At 32.9% G+C, this 5,514-nt stretch overlaps 1 long non-coding RNA gene across 1 annotated transcript; it reads left to right on the forward strand.

Annotated features, from left to right (window-relative positions):
• Positions 1 to 251: 251 nt before the first annotated feature.
• On the forward strand, positions 252 to 4,285 carry LOC146954220 (uncharacterized). Its single transcript, XR_015012416.1, has 3 exons — positions 252 to 691; positions 1,410 to 3,117; positions 3,341 to 4,285. It is a non-coding gene; the product is annotated as an uncharacterized LOC146954220 (long non-coding RNA).
• The last annotated feature ends 1,229 nt before the right edge of the window (positions 4,286 to 5,514 follow it).

The following is a 5,514-nucleotide window of genomic DNA, read 5'->3' on the forward strand; positions in this document are numbered from 1 at the left end:
TCACAAAAGTGCTATTAAAAAGGCAACATACAGGCGTATTATAGCGCTTTTAATCGACCGCTAATATAGGCAGTTCATATTTTGGTTTGGATAGCGTTTTTTAGAAAACGCTATTATTGTTCTTCACTTAGATAGCGCTTTTAAGAAGCGGTATTTATTTCATACCCCTAAGTTAGCGTTTCCCCAAAACGCTATTGTTGGACTTAATTTATTTTTTTATTTTTTTTAAATAGCAGACACGTATCAACTTTTATCCAAACTTTGTTCCACTCCTCTCTTACCAAAACACTAGCCCTCTCTCTCCTCTTTTCCACCACTCTTTCCTCACCGCCGTTCTTCTCTCTAAACCACCACCAAACCACTCGATCTCCACCACCTTCTCACCAAACCACTAGAAAACCACTCCTCTCTCTCTCTCTCTCTCTCTCTCTCTCTCTCTCTCTCTCTCTCGATCTCGATCTCGATCTCTCTCTGTCTTTCTCCACCGCACTAGTTTTCTCACTCACCAGGTTACCTTCTCACTTGTTCTTCTCACAAATCTTATACCCATACAAAATCGTTCTTAGTTGAACTTGTTTTGCCACCTCACCTTTCACTCGTTCTCACCACCGCCTCACTCACTGTCTCAGTCGGTCTCTCAGTGGAACTCACCACCGTCGAATCAAAGCAACCTTCCCCCACACACACTCAGGTAATTATTTTTTCTCAATAAGTTCATGGGTTTTGCTTGTGCATTTGGATCTTCTAAGGGTTAATGGGTGGTGTTTTTGACACTTTTTTATTTGGATGTAAATTGTTTGATAAAATGTCTATGTGGGTGGTGTCTCATGGGTTATGCAAATATAATAAGAGGATGATAATACCTCTTACCTATACCCTGTTTTAATTAACTAACTATAATGTATATAATAATATCTTTAAGAAAGACAAAAAATATTAATTAATTTACCACTAAATTAATCGAAGTAGTTCCTTTTATTTTTGTTGATTGATGTTATTATTATGTATTATGGGTATGTTTGGGATTGAATTATGATGAAAATGATTCACATGGTGAAATGGAGGAATTGCCAGGGGTGTTAGAAACAAGCTACATTGGTTGGATGTTGATTTCTATGGTACTCATGCTTGTATGTTGATTTTAAGCACCAACACAAACATGGGCACTGAACATGTCGACACGAGTAAACATTTGAAAAAATGAATTAATTGAATGTAACCTCATGTTCTCACTTTATTAAGCTCATTTCTATATAAAGTATGAGGTTCTGATTTTGATGAATTTTACGAGTTGATTCCTGCGAAAGTATATGAGAACTCGACCCTTGAACGAATTCTTACTTAATATGAGATGCTTCGTGGGTTTTCATTCAAGAACATGATGAATTTTAATTGGGTAACAATTGCAGGTCCTTGTTGAGTTCTCTTCCACTAATTGACCTGTGAAACTAGAACAATATTAAAAAGAAAAGCTGCAGTTGATTTCTCTCTCGCATGGGAGTCTCTGATTTTCTCATTATGTGAAGTTTGATGCCCATCCTTTTAACTGTCATGCTATATATTTTAGAGTTGATAGGATTTAGTGTTTAGAGAGATTGTTGGTTTATTGTTTTCCTATACAATAATTTGAGATTTTAGAATGTTCTGTTGCTACAATATTTTCATATATTATCATCATGTTTCATAAATCTGAGTTCCATGGTGTTTTAGATTATATTTGAATGCAAAGCTCCATATTAATTGTTAGATCAAATGACACTTATATTTAATTCTTTCTTTTTAAACTAATATATTGCCTATAGTGTCCGTTATTATGTCACTCAAATATTTTCCTGCTAGAATTGATATCCCATGCATAAAAGCTAAATTGCTACCTGTTTTGAATCAACGTGAATCAGAACCCAAATTCAATAGCCTTGTCATTCATTTCCATCTCTTTGTGAAGTGAAATAAATTATTAGTTGAGAATAGCCACACCTAATTTTAAGCTAGTTTATGTAAGTTTTTTTATTAAGTACCAATTGAATGGACGTAAACATGTACGTATAAATAATTGATTTCTGTGATATTTTCTTTCTTTGTTCACGGATACAACAACAACCAAGCCTTAACCCACTAAGTGGGGTCGGCTACATGGATCAATTTACGCTATAGTGTTTTATCATAAACCATATTTATTTGCAGGTTGAGTCTCCTTTGATTTGTTTGTTTGAGAAGTTTTTTTTAAATGTATACGTCAACAACTTATTTGAATCATGATATCTGGAGATATGGTACATGAAATTTAGAAGTTTTTATTTTTATTTTTAAGGTTTTTAATCATGTACAGTAATAGAAACGAGCCTTAATAAAGTATGTTAATATGTATGCAAACATATACAACATGAAAAAGGTCATTATATGCTCTTGGTGTATTGATAATTGAATCATAGGATCGGATCCCTCTCCAAATCCTTAAATTATATTTATTCCTTTATTATATTAGTTTGACTAAAGTCTTTATACTAAAACTCATCTTACCTTGAGTTGTAAAGAACATCTTCAATGGAGAGTCATTTACCTAATATGGACTCCATCCTATTAGAGATGTATTAGATTATAATAGTTTAAATAAGATGGTTTAAGTTAACAATCCTTGTAATGATATTTATGAGTTTTGCTTTTAGCATGACTAAACAACTTGTTCTTATGTTCCCAATTTGAACTAGTTATATGACTAAACAGCTTTGCTTTTTGCAAAGGATATGCTTTTCTTGAATCTAATTGTGGAATCAGATTCTCTGAACACAATTAGAGCAACAAAATCACTCCTATTTAGGTGTCATAGTTGAGGATTGTGTCAATTTATTTTCTAGCTTTCATAGTTTGCAATTTTCTCATATTAGACATGTTGCGAATCAAGCTTCACACTATTTAGCAAAGTTTGCTATATCTAACTCTGATTTTGTTTGGATTGAGGAAACTCCTACTTGTATTTCGAACGTATGTGCTTTCGAATTGAGGCCAGACTCACGGATTTTCTCAAGAATCCTACTGCAGATGGTGTTGAAGTAGTTTTTGGTTTTGTCACAGAATATGGCTCATTACTGCAGGATCTCTCACCTAGAGGACTCCATGGTGAGTATTCCCTTTAACTATAAAGTTATCATGTGTTTCGCGTTTTGTAGATATGAACAACATGACCTGTTCTATGGTCTTCATTTTGAGTATTTATTGTACTTATGAATCCTAGCTTTTATTTTGCTTCAGTATTTATTGTCCTTTTAGCATTCTAAATCACTTAATATTTGAGATCACACACTCACCACTTGATAACATTTGTTAAACTTGTTTATCTTAGGATGTCATGTAGGAAGGAGCTATTTGATGTATTATGTACATGACTGTGATTATTTTGTGAATTCTCTGAATTTGCTAAATGCAAGTGAACAAACTTAAAAGAGAACTTGAAGTTTTGTGGATTGTGGATTCTCTGAATTTTGTGGATTCTCTAGCAGGTGACTATTTTCTTGTTTCTTTCATTTCCTTGTGTTTTGTGGATTCTCTGAATGTATGTGTTAGTTAGCTTTTGGTGTAAGTTAAACCCCATCTGATTCGCTATGCATTTGATTGTTGCTTGTTTCATAAATCCAGTTTTGTCAAATAGTTATGCTACAGCGTAACAGAATATGAACGGGTCGCTATTATCAAATAAGTGTTTATATATAATCAATTTTCATCATTTTCCTTTTTAATGTAATTTGAAATAGTTATGCCTGGATGTTAAAAATTAAGTTAGATTTCACAAGATTAGGCTGTTGGAATTTTTGTATTGGAACTGGATAGTTTGACAGGTTAATAGACAAACAGTGAATTACATAATGTCTTGATGTATTGTATTGTATTGTTTATCAACTGAGATTCTTTTGATTTTAAGTGGATTCTATATGCACTTTAGAATCCTTTGAGTTATTTTAAACTGTTGGCTATGCTGGAAATTGAATGATACTTGATTAATTTTTCATTCCATACGACACAAGAGAATATGCTCGAGGTAGATCTATTGAGTAATTTGGATCGCTTGTCACGAGTCCTCTCAATGTTTGGTGTTTTTTTTTGTGTGGTTGTGGCTGCTTTTATTTCATATATATGTATTGTGCACGAACTTTCATTTTTATGCAAGTGTACATTAGATGTCATTTAGGATTGATTAATATTTATGACATTTGTAAATAAGTTTCTGATCAACAAATTACTAGTGTTTATTTCTATCAATGAATTAATGGATTACTAGCGTTTCTAATCATTATCTTGTTGTATTGTCTGATCAGCATTTTATTATAATGCTTTTGGCTGTAGATTTCATTCAAAAAAATAAAATAAAAATAGGGACTTTTATTAGCGCTTTATGTAAAACGCTAAGAAACATCAGTTAAAAATAGCACAAAAATAAAGCTATATTAGCGCTTTTCTGAAAGCGCTAAGAAACATCAGTTAAAAATAGCACCTATAATGAGGCTTTATTAGCGCTTTTCAGAAAGCGCTATTGAAACGTTGCTATTTAATAGCTTTTGGAAAGCGCTATTATAGGCTCCTGACCTTTTATAGCGGGGGCTTTCTTAGCGCTTGAGAAGCGCTATTAAGAGCCAAAATAAGTGCTATTAAATGGGTGTTTTATCTTGGTTTTCGGGTGTCAAACATTGATTACGTTTGAACCTTTTTAACCTTTGATATCTTATTTTTTCTTGGGAAGGGAAAAAGTAAGCAAAACCCTTGAGAATCGAGGTCCGGGAGTTGTTTTCGCTATGGGAAGGTGTTAGGCACCCATAACGACTATAGTAACCTATAGGAACCGTCTTTACTTTCTACGAGCGCGCTTTATTTTTAAATGCTATTTTGAAATGATATTTACACCTAAAGGTTTTCTAAATGAAGAATTGGAGGGAGAAGAATGTTTTTGGATTTTTATTTTATTTGAATTGAAGGAATTTTGTTCCTTGCCTACGTACCCGATTAAGGGATCAAATCCACCGTAGTTCTCTTCCAAAAATGTTTTTGTTTTTGTTGGTTGATTTTAAGTTTGAAAATTGGAGTTTGAAGAATAGAAAGAGGCCTCAAGGGCATGAGATTGTAAAAAGTGGGGTTGAATTAGTCATTTGCAAAAGAAGTCAAATATGATTATTTTCATTGAATTTTTGATTAAGAAAACAAAAGGGAAAATACAATGGGATTTTGATCCCAAGGTTTATTAGGAAAAAGATTTGAGTGAAGTTTGTTCATATTTTTTGGAAAATTGATTTTTTCTAAGTATAAATCCTAGGCATTCATCTAAACATACAATCCTAAACATACATCTAAACATGCATATTCTAGCTATATCTAAAGTGAGGTGTGTGCATGTGTCGGTGCTTGTGTCGGTGTACATTATTAGAGTCCATTGTCCTTATTACATCATTGGCCTAGATACATTCTATGGTCTTGCGAGAATTTAAAAATTGCATGAAAGTAAAGTACAAGAATTCCTAGGTTTACATT

This window comes from Medicago sativa, chromosome 1 (genome assembly GCF_051527215.1).
Source record: "Medicago sativa cultivar Bolivia chromosome 1, Bolivia_mono, whole genome shotgun sequence".
In the NCBI taxonomy this organism is placed as follows: domain Eukaryota; kingdom Viridiplantae; phylum Streptophyta; class Magnoliopsida; order Fabales; family Fabaceae; genus Medicago; species Medicago sativa.